Source organism: Harpia harpyja, chromosome 14, assembly GCF_026419915.1.
Source record: "Harpia harpyja isolate bHarHar1 chromosome 14, bHarHar1 primary haplotype, whole genome shotgun sequence".
Taxonomy (NCBI): Eukaryota; Metazoa; Chordata; class Aves; order Accipitriformes; family Accipitridae; genus Harpia; species Harpia harpyja.
In genome coordinates, this window is record NC_068953.1 from 14817089 (window position 1) to 14833966 (window position 16878).

The 16878-nt window shown below is 52.9% G+C and overlaps 1 non-coding gene across 1 annotated transcript; it reads left to right on the forward strand.

The window, feature by feature from the left end:
• Positions 1–231: 231 nt before the first annotated feature.
• TRNAS-GCU (transfer RNA serine (anticodon GCU)) lies at positions 232–313 on the forward strand. The gene has a single exon. It is a non-coding gene; the product is annotated as a tRNA-Ser (tRNA).
• The last annotated feature ends 16565 nt before the right edge of the window (positions 314–16878 follow it).

Genomic DNA, 16878 nt, shown 5'->3' on the forward strand with positions numbered 1-16878 from the left:
CTGTCGGGAGAGTGGACCAGTCCCAAAAGGCAAAAGCTGGAGGCTGGCTCCTTCTCTGCCATGTCAAGAAGCAGGTTAAAAAGGTGTAGGTGTCAGGAGCAGGAGCAGGAGCAGGAGCAGGAACAGCAAGATCAGGAGCAGTGGCAGCAGCAGTGGCAGGAGCAGGAGCAGGAGCAGGAGAAGCAGCAGCAGGAGCAGCGGCAGCAGTGGCAGGAGTGGCAGCAGCATGCTGACGAGGTGGCCGAGTGGTGAAGGCGATGGACTGCTAATCCATTGTGCTCTGCACGCATGGGTTCGAATCCCATCCTCGTCGGTCAGCCCAACAATGGTCAGAGTTTCTGAGTGTGAGCAGCTCGATGTGTGCCCCCAAGTAAGCCTTTGTTTTGAGATGAGAGTGGCCTGAAAAGAAACTTGCAAGGGTTTGAAGTGGCTCAGGACACACCTCAACCTCTTCTGTCTCCACATAGGCAAGAGGAACAAGAAGGGAGAGGACGAAGATCCAGGGAACTCACAGGATGGTCAGCCTCTCCGCAGTCCCTGGGAAGACGATAGAGCAGAACATCTTGGAAGTAGTTTCCAAACATAGGTAGCACAGGAAGGTGGCTGGGAGTAGCAAGCATGGATTTACAAAGGAGAAGTCATGCTTAACCAAGCTGGTAGCCTTCTACAGCGAGGTGACTAGCTTGGTGGGGAAGGGAAGAGCGGTGGATGTTGTTTACCTTGCCTTCGGTAAGGCTCAACCAGCCATGGGAATGAAAACCAAAATAGGCGTAAAGCACTTCCAGTCACAGAACATTTCAGGTAAGGTATTTTGCTATGGGAGACATTGCTCTTATCTGTTCACAGAATCTCAGAATCGTTGGGGTTGCAAGGGACCTCCTGAGATCCTTTAGTCCAAGCCAACTGCTCCAGCAAGGTCAACTTGAGCTGGTTGCTTAGGACATAGTCGGGTTGGGTTTTGAGTATCTCCAAGGATGGAGACTCCACAACCTCTCTGGGCAACCTGGTCCACTGTTTGACCACCCTCACGGTAAGAAAGTGGTTTCTTGCCTTGCGATGGAATTTCACGTGTTTTAATTTGTGCCCATTGACTCTTGCGCTGCCAGTTGGTACTACTGAGAAGAGTCTGGCTCCCTCTTCATTCCCTTCCATCAGGTGTGGGAAGAATCCCAGCTCTCACAGCCTCCCCTCCTATTTCAGACTCGCCAAGCCCTTAACCGGTTTTGTGACAAAGCAGGGATCTGCAGGGAAGACCCGTGTGGAGGCAGGAGCAGCCAGCCATGCCACCAAGGGATGTGCTGTCCCGGGGGGTCAGGAGCGACTTGGCAGGGGTCAGAGGAACAGGGACGATCCAGCGTGGTTGTGAAAGGCACAGAGCTGGCTGGAGCCTCTTCCTGCCCACACGACCTCCCCTCTCTTACACACATTTGCACTTCTGCCTCCCTGGCCACCTGCCTCCCTCTCCCAATTTCCTTCGGATATCTCTTCCCCACGACCGTGGGCTTCTTGCTCTCCCCACCCTGCTCTCCTCTGGGTGCCCTTCCCAGTAGGTTTGCACTTCCAAGGATGCCTCGTGGCTCCTGCTGATCAGCACCTGTGAGCAGCGTGCCCGCACGCGCCAGCAGGCAAACAAGATACGAGAAGAAGAGACTGGGGTTTGGCCAAGGGGCTCAGAGCTCAGAATGCTGCTGACCCCACCCCGCCGCCAGCCTCGCATATCCCTAAGGCCTGTGAGCCAGGTAAAGGGGACCACTGCCCCCACTGCCAGCCCAGTTGGGTCTGAATCCAGAGGCAGAGCCTGTGGGAGATGAGAAAGGGGCTGCCTGCTGCGGAGAGGTCAGCTTCTTCATGGGCACCTTAAACTCACCTGGCCAGCCTCAGGGAAGAGAAGAAGAGCAGAACTCTTTCTCATCGACAGATGAGCTTGGTGGTTTGGACAGCCCAGAAGGATCCCTTTCTCTTCAGTGGCTGCTGAACCCAGGAGCCCAGCAGAGCTCAGGCTGCCACAGCTCCACGCCCCCAGGCCCAGCCAGCAGCGAGGCTGAGCATGCCTCCCAGGAGGCACACACACACACACACACACAAATCCATGTATACGTCCCATACTGAGTCTCGTGCTGTCCTGTGGTGCTCTGTTCCTGCACTCACCACAGTTTTCCAGTACTTAAAGGCCACTACAAAGACAACGGAGACTCTCTCTTAACAGCGAGACACATGGAGAGGACAGGGAGCAACCGGGAGAGGCTTCGCCTCGATATAAGAAAGACTTTTTTTACAGTCAGAACAATCCTTCACCGTAACGACCTCCCCAGAGCCGCGGTAGAGTCCCCAAGACTGAAGGTTTTCAAGGTGCGATTGGACAGGGCGCTAGGTAATCTCATGTAGGCTCCCTTTCCCACAAAAGGTTGGACCAGATGATCTGCTGAGGTTCCTACCAGTCGGGGTGATTCTACGATTCCATGAAAACTTGGCCTTCCTTCATTCTTTGTTTTGTGGCTTTCGAGGTGTCCCGATGGGTAATGGGGCTCCTTCCACAAGAGCACTCGCCCCAAACCGGCCTTGTCTCCATTGCTATGGGATGTCAGGGGCAAACGACGAGGCCCTCTCAAGCCCAGGAACTACGGAGAAAACCGTAGTTTTACCAAGGGAGGAACTCTTTTGGATACTCAGCTGGCTGGGACTGGAGAAGAGGGCAGAGTGAAACACGACTCCCTTGCAAAGCTGATGCCCAATGTCTTTAATGAGAAAATCAAAGGAGAAAGGAAAAGACGAGAGCATTTGGGAGGCTGAGTAAAGCTCCGAGGAGTGCTGCCATCTGAAGGAAAACCTCCACGGCAGGGATGCTTCTTTTCCAATTCCCCTTCAAGGCTCTGGCAATCATGTATCGTATCACCTAGACCCGTTGCTACGGAAGGAAGGAGGAGGTATTTCATGGGGAGCATGAGGTAAAGCAGAGCAAGAGGGGGAAAGAGAGAGGCTTCCTTGGAAGAGACGGAAGGCCAGCGCAGGCCCCTTCCTCCCAGCGCAGGCGGAGAAGCAGGAGCTCGGCTCCTCTGCAGACCATGGCCACGCTCTCAGGGCTTTCCTCGAGGCTCCTGGCGCTCGGCCACGGGCAGGCAATCCACGGGATTCAGCATAAGAGATTGCCCCGTCCCAGAGGCCCACAGAGCCCACGGCCCAGACCGGACCACCCAAAGCCCCCCAGCCCCAGGGAGCCCCCAGAAGCGATGGGCACACTGCCAGCGCTGAGAGAGCTCCCCACGGCAGCCGACGCGGTGGATCCCACAGCTGTGCTCTGAGGGAAGGAGCTGAGGATTGGGCCCGGCAGCGTCACCAGGACTGGCGAGGGCTGGATCGCAACGCTGGAGTCGGCGCACCGGATGACGCACGGCTCGTTGCAGCTGTTGGCAAGCGGGGTTGGGCCGCAGGCGGCTGGCAGGCAGGGGCTGTAGCACGACATGTCTCGCGGAGGGAGGCGACCCTGTAAGACCGGGAGGGAGCAGAGGGCATTAGCTGTTGGGCCCTTTCGGACCCCCAGCTCGGCTCCCCTGAAAACGGGCAGCGCCTGGGAGCTCAGCGGGGAGAGATTTGGGATGGGGCATGAGTCAAGAAAGCTGTGTCCAGCAGCAGGGCTCACAACGGTGCCCTGCTGTGCTTTTGGCCGAACACCACAACGCACCCTCCTCTTCTCCGCCTTAACCTCCCCACTGCCTGGTCACACCCTGCCCTATCTGAAGACCTCTTCTCTCAGCCGCCTGGGATGTCTCACCCACAGGGACCTGGGCTAACGTGGCCAGAGTTACTTGCAACACCCCCATGAAATGCAGGGTCCCACTTGGTAACCATTCTCAAAGGCGGAAGCAGTGGCATGGCCCAACAGTTGATGGACCTCCAGTGTCTGCAGAGAGGGGGTTTCTGGGCCTTTTGGTGGGCCTGCAGTGGGTATTTGTTTGTAATTGAAGGGTGATCCGAGAGGGTCCGTCCAAACACAAGGAAGCTCCTCCTGTCCAAGTCATGCTCCTTCGCAGCCTATACCTCAGCCGGCCTTGCCGCTCCCAGGCATGCCTGACCCATGGAGGCACTCTGCTACCTCCGGTTGCTCCATTACCAAGGGTGCATCTGCAGGCTGTGAGGCTGTTTTCCCAATTTTCTCCCCCATCCCACTGGGTGGGGGGGAGTGAGTGAGCGGCTGCGTGGTGCTTAGTTGCTGGCTGGGGTTAAACCACGACAGGGGGGAAGGGGGGCCTCGGGCCTGGGCCAGGGGCTGCTGACCCTCAGGGCAGGCCCCACCTGCGCCATGTTGAAGCTTGGCCTAGCCACCGACAGAGCCCGCCTTCTTCTCACTTTAGTCTTCACCCGCATAGGTCGGGAGGGCTGTCAGTCTCCTCCCCTTAGGTGATGCTGCCTCTGATTGGCCCCTATGTGGTCAGGCTGCTGTGCTAGAGTGCCCGCCCTTCACCAGAGGTGATGATGTCTGATTGGTCATCTGGGCTGTCACTCTGCCCTGGTTTGGGGCCCACCCTCCCCTGGGTGATGCCCTCTCTGATTGGCTGCCTGAGGGGTCACTCCCCTCCCATCAGTGCCTGCCTTTCCCCGTGGCAATGCTTCCTCTGATTGGCTGCCTGGTTGCATAGCAGTCTCATGCCTTGCCCCCACCTCCTCAAATGCGATTGGCTGTGCTGGCTCCACTGTCTCCCCACAGACTTCTTGGCAGACGTTGCCACGTGACAAGCTCCGCCTTTAGGGTTTAGACCCTCAAGGTGGAACTATGGGCCCAAAGAAAAGGCTATGGGAAATAAAAGATGGGCTTGGGCCCCTAAAAATGAGGATTTGGGCCCTAAAAAGGAGGCTTTGGGCACTGGAAGGGTGGCCTAGATGCTACAAGTGACGCTTTGGACACTGAAAATGAGGGGAACCTCTTGGTTCTGACCTGAGCTGGCTTTGGTGCCCAGTAACTCCATGCAACAGACCGCCTCTCCTGTCCTGAGTGCCCAGCCTAAGAGATGGAGCCCAAAGTCATGGACCAAATGAAGTCCATGGACATTTGTGGACATTTTATTGACTTCTTACAGGGGCGGTCCATAGGCTGAGGGAATGTTATCTGTGAATTATAAGCAAGGATGGGAAGGGGAGTGGTGGGTCATGAGGATGTATTGGATAGTGTGGGGCCGGAGCGTGATGTCAATGGGGTATGGAATAAGGGGTGGAGAAAGGCCTGTCGTGGTTTAACCCCAGCCGGTAACTGAGCACCACACAGCCACTCGCTCGCTCCCCTCAGTGGGATGGGGGGAGAGAATTGAAAGGGTAAAAGTGAGAAGACTCATGGGTTCAGGTAAAAACAGTTTAAGAATTGAAATAAAATAAAATAAAATAAAAGAACAGTAACAATAATACATGGTAATGAAAAGGAAAATAACAAAGAGGGAGAAATAAAACCCAAGAAAGATGAGTGATGGAAATGAAAACAGTTGCTCACCACCAACTGACCAATGCCCAGCCAGTCCCCGAGCAGCGGCCCCCCGGCCAACCTCCCCCCCCCAGCTTTATTGCTAAGCATGAAAACATATGGTCTGGAATATGCATTTGGTCAGTTGGGGTCAGCTGTCCAACCTGTGTCCCCTCCCAACTTCTCGTGCACCCCCAGCCTGCGCACTGGTGGGGTGGGGTGAGAAGCAGAAAAGGCCTTGACGCTGTGTAAGCACTGCTCAGCAGTAACGAAAACACCCCTGGGTTATCCACACTGTTTCCAGCACCATATTGCTCTTCACAACTACCGGAAAGGAGGTGTCGTGTCCCAAAGTTGGAGCATCTCAGGTTTGTGGATTTCCTTTGTCAGAATTAAGGTGAAACGACACCAGGGGACTTCAAACAACAATGAACATTTATTCAACCTAGCTAACCTTGCCCAAGTACACGTGAACTTATCAATATGAACCTTGCAACATGTCATTAAGCCGCTGTTTGAAAAGACAAGGAAGGTATAGAAAAAGAAATGGAAAAAGGAACATGAAACTGTATCAGAAGGAGAGCCCTCCCGTTGAGTCACGAGGTTCAGAGCAGACCCCTTGCTTTCTGAACTCCTTCTCAAAGAGGAGCCCAGGGGCGGCTAGATCCACTCCTAGTGTCAGACTTGGTCAACAGTTTATGTTTAAAAGGATGAGGTGTAGGCACTGTGGAAAAGACAGAAGGAAAAGAGGGAGAGAGAGAAAGAGAGAAAGAGAGAAAGAGAGAAAGAGAGAAAGAAAGAAAGAAAGAAAGAAAGAAAGAAAGAAAGAAAAAGAAAAGGGTTTCACCAGTCCTCAGTCCAGTGTTGGTCCAGCCAGCGTAGAGATCCAGTTCCAGAGAGTGCGCACTGAGAACTTGTTCTCCCTTCTTTTATAGTGTGTTAGTTGATGGTCTCGACATGCGCAGTTCCCATTCCCAGGGTTCTCTGGAATCGGTTGGTGAGCTTCGGGGGGGTTCATTGTGGAGTTGCCTCTTTTTCCCTGGTGGCATGACCGCTCTAAGATAGAAGCACAGTCCCATCCTCCGCGGGGCCTCCTCCTCCAGGCACATATGCTGTGCTCCTTCTCCTGGTCACTTAAGATAAGGAATTGCGGCTTTGGAGAAGTACGGTCCCACCCTCCGTGGGGCCCTCTCCTCTGGCCACATTGTCCTGTTCACAAAACTCCAGCATTTTTACAGAGGCCGTTTCTTCCACCAAAGTTCCTTAACGAATGTTTGAGACATTGACTGTAATTTGTCAGACCGTCACAGGAGGTTGTAGTGAGATGGGTGCTGGTCTCTTCTGTCAGGTGGCTGGAGATAGGACGAGAGGAAATGGCCTCAAGTTGCGGCAGGGGAGGTTTAGATTGGATATTAGGAAAAATTTCTTTACTGAGAGGTTGTCAGGTATTGGAACAGGCTGCCCAGGGAAGTGGTTGAGTCACCATCCCTGGAGGTATTCAAAAAGTGGGTAGACAAGGCACTTCAGGACATGGTTTAGTGGGCATCGTTGATGGTTGGACTCGATGATCTTGAAGGTCTTTTCCAACCTAAATGATTCTATGATTCTGTGACTTGGGAGGGTCTGTACCAGCCCTGTGCCCTTGTGCTCTCTCTAGTTAGTGCACAACAGGAGGAGGGTGGAAAAATACCTGTGGCAGAGCCTGCCATACCTGCAGGACACTCAAGCCACCTTGCGAGAGGCGGCTGCCAGGTTCATCAGTGAGCCACAACCCCCAGGGTCCCTCTTGTGGCAGCCTGGCCCCAGTCCCCGCCACTGCATTGGCAGCAAGGGGCAGCCCTGCGGCTGCCAGAGCCCCAGCTGCCCCAAGGAGGGTCCTCGGTGCAGGTGAGCTCTCTGAGAGCCTTGCTCAGTCCCACCGCCCTCGGCTACTGTCCTTCCCTGGGGTCAGGCCTGCTGAGGGGTAGGACGGTGTGCAGCCAAGCTGGCAGGGCTGCTGGGAGCGTGCTGGGGAGCAGAGGTCTGACAGGAGCTCTGTGCCTAGGGCTTGCTGCATGGCACCTGAGGAACCTGAGCAGGCAGAAGCTGTGGGATACCTGCAATGGTGAGTAGGGGCAGTGCTGTGCTGTCCGCGGCTGGTGGGACAGGGGACAGGGCCTGGGCAGGGTGCCGTGGTCTGGAGGGGACTCCTGGGGGTCTCTGCAGGCAGTGGGGGTTCATGCTCCGCTTCCTTCTCTTGCAGCCCTCCTGCCCTTGGGGAAGGACACTGAACTCTTGGTCAGGACTCTGGCAGCTGAGGTGATCTTCGTCCTGACAAGAGAGATGACAAGATCAGGATGGAGCCTGCGGTCACTGTGCTGCTGGCCCCGGTGACCCCTGCAGAAGTGAAATTTCCCTCTAGAAGACTGCTGTATTCAAATAAATCATTTTTTTGAATAAAGCTGGAACAACAAGCCCAGTCCCATGCTGTCCTTCCCATGGAGACCACCCAGAGTGTGCTGAGCAGACAGTGACATTCCTGGCTTGTGCTGCTGCCTGCAGGACAGCACACCAGGACCCAGGGTGTCCTTGCAGCAAAGCCACAGCTACCCCGCTAGACCACAGAACCCGGAGGGGAGAAGGAGAGAAGCTTTAGCCCAGCCTGCCCCTCCTGAGACATCTCAGGGCACGCAAAGGCACCCGTGCTCTGCCAAGCTGGCAAATCGTCATTTGTCCTGACATCAAAACCCTCTCTTTTACAGGGGAGGTGTGCTGGTTTGGGCTGGGATAGAGTTAATTTTCTTCACAATAGCTGGCATGGGGCTACGTTTTGAGCAGGAACAAGGGGTTATACCAGATGTCCCGAGTGGGGACAGCACAAAACCACATAAGCCAAGTGGGGCAGGAACAAATCTGCCTCCAGCCACCTCAAGTGGGAATCTGGCAAAGCTGTGGCTGATTGATAGAAAGCTGACAATCCCTGGAGGCAGGAGAAAATGTGAAGATGCTAAAAAGCCATGCACAAACATTTTTTGGAGCTCAGGGGTGAGAGAGCAGCTAGGTGGAGGCCTGGCAGCCAGCCAAGGTCAACTCAATGCAGGTGCTGAAGGTGTTTCTTTGGTAGCGCTAGTTCAGAGTCAGCATGTAGCTGTATCTTGGGGGGCAGATAAAATTCATTGGAAATGAACCTGCAAGGGACCAGGCGCTTTGCTACATGAGTCTCTCAGACGCAGTCCTGTACCTGGGAAGAGTGGAAAAGAAACCCTCAGCAACCTGAATGTGCCAGCAAAGCCGTGAACAGGCACGCTTACAGCCCTGGGCAGCTTTTTATTCACCTGGCTGGTGCGGCTCAGGGAAGAGGTGGGAGTTCTGCCAGCAGACGAACAGCCCTTTGCCAGCAGTGCATGGGGAAGCCCAGTGGCTGCCAGCTGCTGGCTACATGAGGTGCCCTGGCTGTGGCAGCTGCGTCGCTGCAGTGTGTCCCCGTGCACCCCTGCGTGGCCCCGTGTCACAAAGGGGCAGTCATGTGGCACCCGCCCGGCGCTTGTGAGCTCACCTGGCCAGGGCTTGGGATCCTGAAAAGCGGGCCAGAGAAAGCTAGTTGGGCTGAGCTGGCCTTCGGGATAACTCAGCTCCTTCCTCTGCTACTTGCATGCCTACTTTTTTCCAACCATTTATTGTTTACTGCCCGCTTCTCCTCAACTTCCATCCTTGTGCAAAGGTAATTATGATTTGACTTTCAGGACAGATCATAGAGTAGGTAGATACGGGATAAAAGTATAGCCTGGTCTACACCTTCCAAGCCGTAGGCTGAGCTATTGCACCTTGATAGGCTGGCCAGAGATGGGCTATGGGTAGAGTTCCTGTTTGCTAATTCTTATTTCTTTATCATATCCTAGGATAGGTAAGAAGGGGGGGGTGGCAGTGTAGTCTGAGGTGTTGGGCTTAGCCTAGAATGACAAGAAGCCTGCCCTGACTGATGTGGCAGGAAGGGAGACAGAAAAGGAGCATGGCAAAGGCAGATGTTAAAGTAGCAGCTGAAAGCTGGTCACTCCTGCTGCACACAAGGTGGGAAAGTGTGGGCTGGAGAGCCAGAGGAGTGCTGTTAATGCTAGCCACAGGTAAGCAGCAGGTCCTCTTCAGAGAAGGTGACATGCAATGCAGTCTTTCAAAAAGGCCTTTGTAATTGATGTCAGTTGGAGTCCTGTGACAGGGACAGCAGGGCCATCAGAATGCAGCTCTGCAGCAGTTCTAAGTACCACGGAAGCACTTTTGATGATGGATCCTGTTCTGTGCATGGCATTTGGGTTTTTTTTTAATAATTTTGTTGAGCTACAGTTATTTCTTTGTTGTGATCAGGTGACGGGATTTGCGCTGATCTTGCCTTTCTGCAGCGTGTCCTGACATACTTTGTCATCCAAAACTTTCCCCTCTGTTCCTGAGAGGAGCGATGGCTGCAATGGGGAACGACTCCTGTGAGTAACAGCTTCAGCAGCAGTCTTGGACTTTGTGAATCCCCAAAGGCAACAGAAGTGGTTGGTGCTCCATCCCTGAATGTTGAGGTGCTGACAACCTAGAGGGAATTCTGGGGCATTTCCTGATAGCACCCAGACTTACCCAGGTGTTTTTGATTAGACACAGGAAGACATGTTTTGTCACTGATTTGCCACTACGTACAATCTTTGAAAGATGACATTGCTCATAGAAAGATCTGACATCAGTAGGGTTACCTTCTGGGCTAGGTACTTGCTTGTTTTCGTGACGTTACAGTCAGAAAAATGGAAGACTTGAGTTGATAATGCAATTCAAGACTCTAGAGGGAAAGGAAGGTAGCCCAAGGCCCAGAAGTCAGAGTGTGGGTTTGTTGGACTTTTGGCAAAGTAAGCAGGGGAACACATTATTTTCCAAAACTCTTTCTTGACCAGTAAATTTCAATGGCAGTGTTAGGCTTCCCCTGATGCTTCTGGGTTGGATGTTTAAGCTGGTTGTACTGGGTGCTCCTGTAGTGAACTCAACTTTTACACGTGCTTTCATGCAACAATATTGTCTCATCTCTTTTCAAATGTCATTTCCCTGCAGTCATTGTTGAGGGAATGGCTCCGCCACAAAGGATCCTCTTTCCCCCAGAGAAGATTTGCATGGACTGGCAGCAACGACAGAGAGCTGGAGCAGGACTCCACAATCTGGGCAATATGTGCTTCCTCAACTCCATCCTGCAGTGCCTGACGTACACACCCCCTCTGGCCAACTATCTGCTCTCTCGTGAGCACAGCCAGTCATGTGAGTACTTTTATGAACACCTTGTAAATATGTCAGGCACTTCCCAAGGATTCCAAGAATCTGGAATTTGTTTTAAGAGAAAAGCAGCCCTTCTTTGCCAACCCCCAAGTTGGTCTTCTTTGAACACTCAAGCCTAGAAGCCACTTGTCATATCTAGCTGTGTTCATCTTCAGAAGGGCACCCCTTTCTAGCCCCAGGTCTTGGTCCCTATTCCTGCAGGTTAAACCCTCTGTGCTTATCGCACAGAAATATTCTGTCAGTTTAACGTCCTCTGAAGAAAGTTTTCTCTGCACTAAAATGTCCTGGGCTTGTTGGGATGCTGTCACCTTGGGAGGAGTGGAGACTGTTCTTATAACTTCAAAATCCCCACTAGGTTTCCCCTTGCTATGGATGTTTTGCTCACCTAAGGATCTTGCTTCCCTCCCTTCCTCTTCAGGTCATCAGCAAGGCTTCTGCATGATGTGTAGAATGGAAGATCATGTTAACAAGGTCCTGCATTCCTCAAACAGTGCCATCCATCCTTGGGCTGTCATCAGTGTTCTCACACGTGAGTCATTTCAGGTGCTTTGACAAGTTTTCTTCTGTTCTTGTAGGAGAGAGCTACTAACTTCTTCTTTCTTAGGAATAGGAGAACATTTCCAGCTTGGCATGCAGGAAGACGCCCATGAGTTCTTACGTTATACTGTCGATGCCATGCAGAGAGCTTGTCTGAGCGGAACCAGCGAGTAAGCACAAGCAAATTATCTTTGCAATGTTCCCAAGCCCTTTGGACTCCTTGGTGTAGTGCCATCAAGGAAAAACTATGCCCAGGGCTTTCACACAAAGCAAAACTCCTGGAGGAGATAACTCTCTGCCTTACCATTTATTTCCAGCTTGGACATCTCTTCTCAATCAACTACCATTGTCCATCAAATATTTGGGGGCTTTCTGAGATCCAGAGGTACTTTTCCATAACTATTGCTTTCCTTGGAATTGTCTGTGTCCTTCTGTCTGCCTGTGATAAACAGCCGGTCGTGTGACTGGTGTAGTAGGTATGAAGGACTTAAAGCGGCACAGCCAAGTCGACTTCCCCTGTCACTGAGCCTTTTGATTTTCCTTCCAGTCACATGCTTGAGCTGCAAAGCGGTTTCTGATTCCTACGAGGCCTTCCTGGATGTTCCTTTGGATATCAAAGTAAGAGCGATTGTAATTGTGCTTCAAGACATCCCAAGGCCCCTTTAGCTTTCCAGAATCAACACATTTGCTTTAAAAATGCATAGTGCGAACAAAAGAGAGCTTGGTGGTGGGTGGGAAGTGGAATGGACAGTGCCCTTCTGGGGAGGCCATGGCAGCGGTCTCCCTGTAGGTGCCGGCTTTAAGCTGGACAAGTACATGTTATCCCCTCTGCACCCCTGATGTACTCTCATCCTTCTTCCTTTTGCCCTCCCTCAACACCTGTCTGACTCCTAGGCTGACAGGTTGTATTGTTTTCATTATTGATGGCCCTGTACAGCATTGGTAGCTGAACTGAGCAGTGGCACAGAGAGGTAGCTCTTGATAGCCCTGGGAATCCCTGGGAAGTGAGGGAAATGTTCAGCATCATACCTTCTTTCTGCCTCCTTGTGGGCACTGCTTGCGGGTTCACAGTGGCTCTCCTCAGCATGAGCTACCTGGGCCTTCTTGTCAACTCCTAGTAAGTGTTTGGGCAAGGGCATTTCCCCGAGATCAGTTCTCTCCTTTCTCACTCCTCCAGGCAGCCTCATCTGTCACCGCAGCTCTGGAGGACTTCGTGAAACCTGAGCAGCTGGATGGTGAAAACGGCTTTAAATGTAGCCGGTAAGATGCTTATTAACAACATGTTAATACTAGATCCTGTGTGAAGGTGCTGCGCATACCTGAACATAAAGTCATCTTTTCTCATAGGTTAGATGCACAATAATGAGAAACAGATATTTTAATATGGCTTTATGCAGCCTTAAAACAGTGTAAGGGTGTGTGAGACGTGAAAGGATGTCTGGCCTTCTTGGGGCAAGATAGGGTGTATTTGAAGGGTGCATTTCAGCACTTGGCTCTGTGCTTGGTTTCAAGGTGCGACAAGGTGGTTGCCGCCTCCAAGAGGTTTACAATCCATCGCGCGCCCAAGGTTCTTACGGTGTGTCTGAAAAGGTTTGAAGATTTCACTGGTGGGAAGATCAGCAAGGTGTGTACGCAACTGGAGTGCAATGTTCTCTTCCTGGAGCAGGAGATTTCCCAAAGCCGTACGCTCTTTCACAAGCTGTTCATGTTGAGTTTTTCGTGTTCCCTTCTGGGGAGAGGAGAGTTGTCATGGGAAGACAAGCATGCACTCTGCTCTGACAGAGCTGCTTTGGCCGGGAACAGTTTCCTGCCACCCAAACCATTACCTGTTGCTTTAGGGAAAACCAAGTGTTCGTGAGCCCCGACGATGTATTTATACACCTCTGGCCCCTGGTCTTGGAAGGCTATTTCGTGTAGTATTTCAGGATCATTTCCGAGCCCTCTTGGTCTCTCCGTAGGTTGTGGTGTATCCCGAGTACTTGGATCTTCGCCCGTACATGTCTCAGACAGCTGGAGAACCGCTCCTCTACTCCTTATATGCTGTCCTGGTGCATAGTGGTGACAGCTGTCGTTCAGGACACTATTTCTGCTACACAAAGGTAAAGAGCAACTTCCTTCCGCACAAGAGAAGAATGTGTGCTGAGGAAGACAAACTTTCACGGCAGTGATACTGGCAGCCAAGGGTTTGGGGAAGAAGGTCTCCTTTGGGGCTGGGTTGGGTTTGTTCTGGCATACGCTTGGTTCTGTAGTTCTCTGCCTGTGTTTTTGTGGAGAAACCATGCATTTCATCTCCAGATATCGTTGCCTTTTTTTACAGGCCAGCAATGGACTGTGGTACGAGATAGATGATACATCTGTGGATCGTTGTGACATCGACACAGTTCTCCAGCAGGAAGCCTATTTGCTGTTTTATGCCAGGTAATAACAGAAAGGTACTTAAAGGGGGCCTAAAGGAAAGATGGGAGTGTAGTGATAGGACGAGGCGGAATGGTTTTAAATTGAAAGAGGGTAGGTTTAGATTAGCTGTTAGGAAGAAATTCTTTACGGTGAGGATGGTGAGACACTGGAAGAGGTTGCCCAGAGAAGTTGTGGATGCCCCCTCCATGGAAGTGTCCAAGGCCAGATTGGATGGGTCTTTGAGCAAGTGGAAGGTGTCCCTGCCCATGGCAGGGGAGACGGAACTAGATGATCTTTAAGGTGCCTGCCAACCCAAACCATTTTATGATTCTATAATTCTATGAAACAGAGGCCGTAGGGGGTATAAAGATGAGATCTTGCTCCGACAAGGGCAGAGCTGGTGGGAAGACCCCAATCAAAGTTCAGATTTGTAGTTTTGGATACATCTTCTCTCTGTCATAGAAACCGCTCCAAGAAAATGACTGAACCCCAGAGAAAGCTGCAAGAACAGCCCTAAATGGAAATCACTCTTTTTTTTTCCAGGAGCTCTGATTCAATTGGAGAAAGGCCTTCTTCCTCACAGGTACCATCATATGCCCGTGCCTTCCTCAGTCAGCGGGCAGCCGGCAGTAAGCAGGCAGGTCCTGTGGGACCATGGGGTCTGCCTCATTGGACTAAGGTAACTCTGGGGAGATGGATCAGGGCACCAGCTGGACACTGGATTTCTTTCTGGGATCTTGGCATTGCTCTCTTTTCCCTCCCACACTGCAGCTTTCTTCAAAGCTGCAACGCTGCTCCCTCTCAAAGCATCCCACGTAGAGTCATCCCATTTGTCCGCCTTTGGCCCTTCTGCCTTTGCAGCCCTCCAGGAGAGTCTTTGGGAGGCCCTTAGCTGTCCCCTGCCACAGCTTCTGGGGGTTCCCCACTGTTCTGGTCCTTTCATGAGGAAAGGTCAGGGCCTTTTCACAGCTCTCTTTGCAGGACATGGCAGTGGACATGGAGGACTCTCCAGAGGACAGCAGCTCCTCTGCAAGAGCCAGCACCAGCCGGCTAACCTGGGCAGGTGCACAAGAGGCATCTGCAGGCAGGCCGTGCCCCATCTGGCCAGGCAGGCTCAGCATCACCTCTAATGTGTCCAGAACGCAACCTGACTTCCCGTTCTGCTGTCAACCATTTGACCGTGTGCTGCACACCGTGCAACAAGACAAGGAGGAGCACGGATTCAGCTCTTCTTCCTGCTGCCAGAGGAATGGGGCCAGGGAGAGGACACGGAGCAGATCGCCGCAGTGGGGCAATGATTTCCACAGCTGGCTCATGGTCAACACAGACTACAACCTCTCAGCAGGGAGCAGGAGGAGAAATAGTCCTCCAAGTCATGTACAAGCCCCCAGGGATGCCTCAGCTCCAGGGCCCTCCAACGGCAGCTCCCAGTTGGCTCCCTCACCCAGTGCTGCTCGGGAGCAAACCCTGCTGAGGCAGAGAGAGCGGAGCAGATCCCCACGGCAGGGCTATGATCTCCGCAGCCGGTTTGTGCAGTACACGGACTACCATCGCTCAGCGAGGAGGAGGTGGAGAACAAGTCCTCCATATTGTGACCGAGCCTCAATTGATGATGCAGCTGCAGGGCCCTCCAACGCCAGCTGCAAGCAGGCTCCCGCACCCAGGGCTGCCCAGGAGCAAACTCAGCTGCGCCAGAGAGAGCGGAGCAGATCGCCGCGGCGGGGCTATGATCTCCGCAGCCGGTTTGTGGAGTACACAGACTACCATTGCTCAGCGAGGAGGAGGAGGAGGAGATGTGAAAACAAGTCCTCCACGTTGTGACCGAGGCCCAAGGGATGATGCAGCTCCAGGGCCCTCCAGTGCCGGCTCCAGGCAGGCTCCAGCACTCAGGGCTGCTCAGGACCAAACCCTGGCAAGGCAGAGAGAGCGGAGCAGATCCCTGTGGCAGGGTTATGATGTCTGCAGCCGGTTTGTGGACACCACAGACTATGACCCCTCAGCAGGGAGGAGGAGGAGGAGGAAGGTTTCAGTGCCCCAGAGATACAGGTCAGACAAACACTCAGGGCACTGTGGTGGTGACAGGGCCAGATTGTGACCCTGGATGAGGGAGAAGCACAGCATCTGACTTCTGCAATGCTGGAGAGGAGGAGGAGGAGGAGGAAGAAGAATCCAGGAAGTACCAAAACTGCCCCCCTCAGGGACCAAGCTGCACAAAGGGCACCAGCAGCCCACCCTGTCCCTCCTCCCAGTGCTGCCTCTGGCCAGGAGGAGCTCAGAGAGACCTTCCAGAGACTCGGACAGCTCTGCCAGCTGGTGTCAAGGAAGAGCTTCAATCTGTTTTCTGCTTTTGGGATCACCTTGCTAAACCAGCACTCATTTGGAGCCAATAGGCAGAAAAGCCAAAGCCAGAATTAAAAACACTTGTTGGCCTTGCATGTGTAATTTATGGGGTGTTTCCTTCTCTGTAGGTTTTGGGGCAATTGGTGGAAATACCCAGTGTGGGAGGTTTATGTCTTGGGATTTTGAAAGCAGTGCGCTTGCATATGCCCATCTTGCAATCTCTTCTTTTTAAATATGGAGTTCAAGTCACTCGAAAGGAAATGGGCTGGATGAGCCAACAGCGAGCTGGACTGAAAACCAGCTGAGCACCTGGGCCCAGAGGGTGCTGCTCGGTGGCAGCAAGTCTAGTGCGAGGCTACAAACTAGCGGTGTCACCCAGCGGCCAGCACTGGGTCCGATCCTGTTGCACATCTTCCTTAATGAACGGCCTGGATGATGGGGCAGAGTGCACCCTCAGCAAGTTGGTTTCAGAGACTGAAGGAGTTAATGTCTCAACCATTGTGGTGGGGCAAGTTCTGCTTAATGGTGCACTCTGCATAACAACGAACCCTGCATAGCAATGAACTGCAGGCAGGTGAGAAGTCCATTAGCAACAGGGCATGGAGGGCGTGCCAGAGGGTAGGCAGTTCTGTGTTCTGATACGCCGAGCCCGAGCGGGGCAGCTCACCATATATGGCCAAAGGTCAAAGAACAGTCGTACCTGCTGGGAGGGAGAAGTTACTCCCCAAATGACCCTCGAGCCCACCGACCCATTTCCTGAAGGTTCTGGAAGCACAAACCGTGCATGATACCTAATTAGCCTAATGAGTTCAAGTGCCCGCCCGAAGGAGGGGCAAGGAGATTATAAAAGGAAACAAACTGAAGCCCCGGTTGCGTGCGCT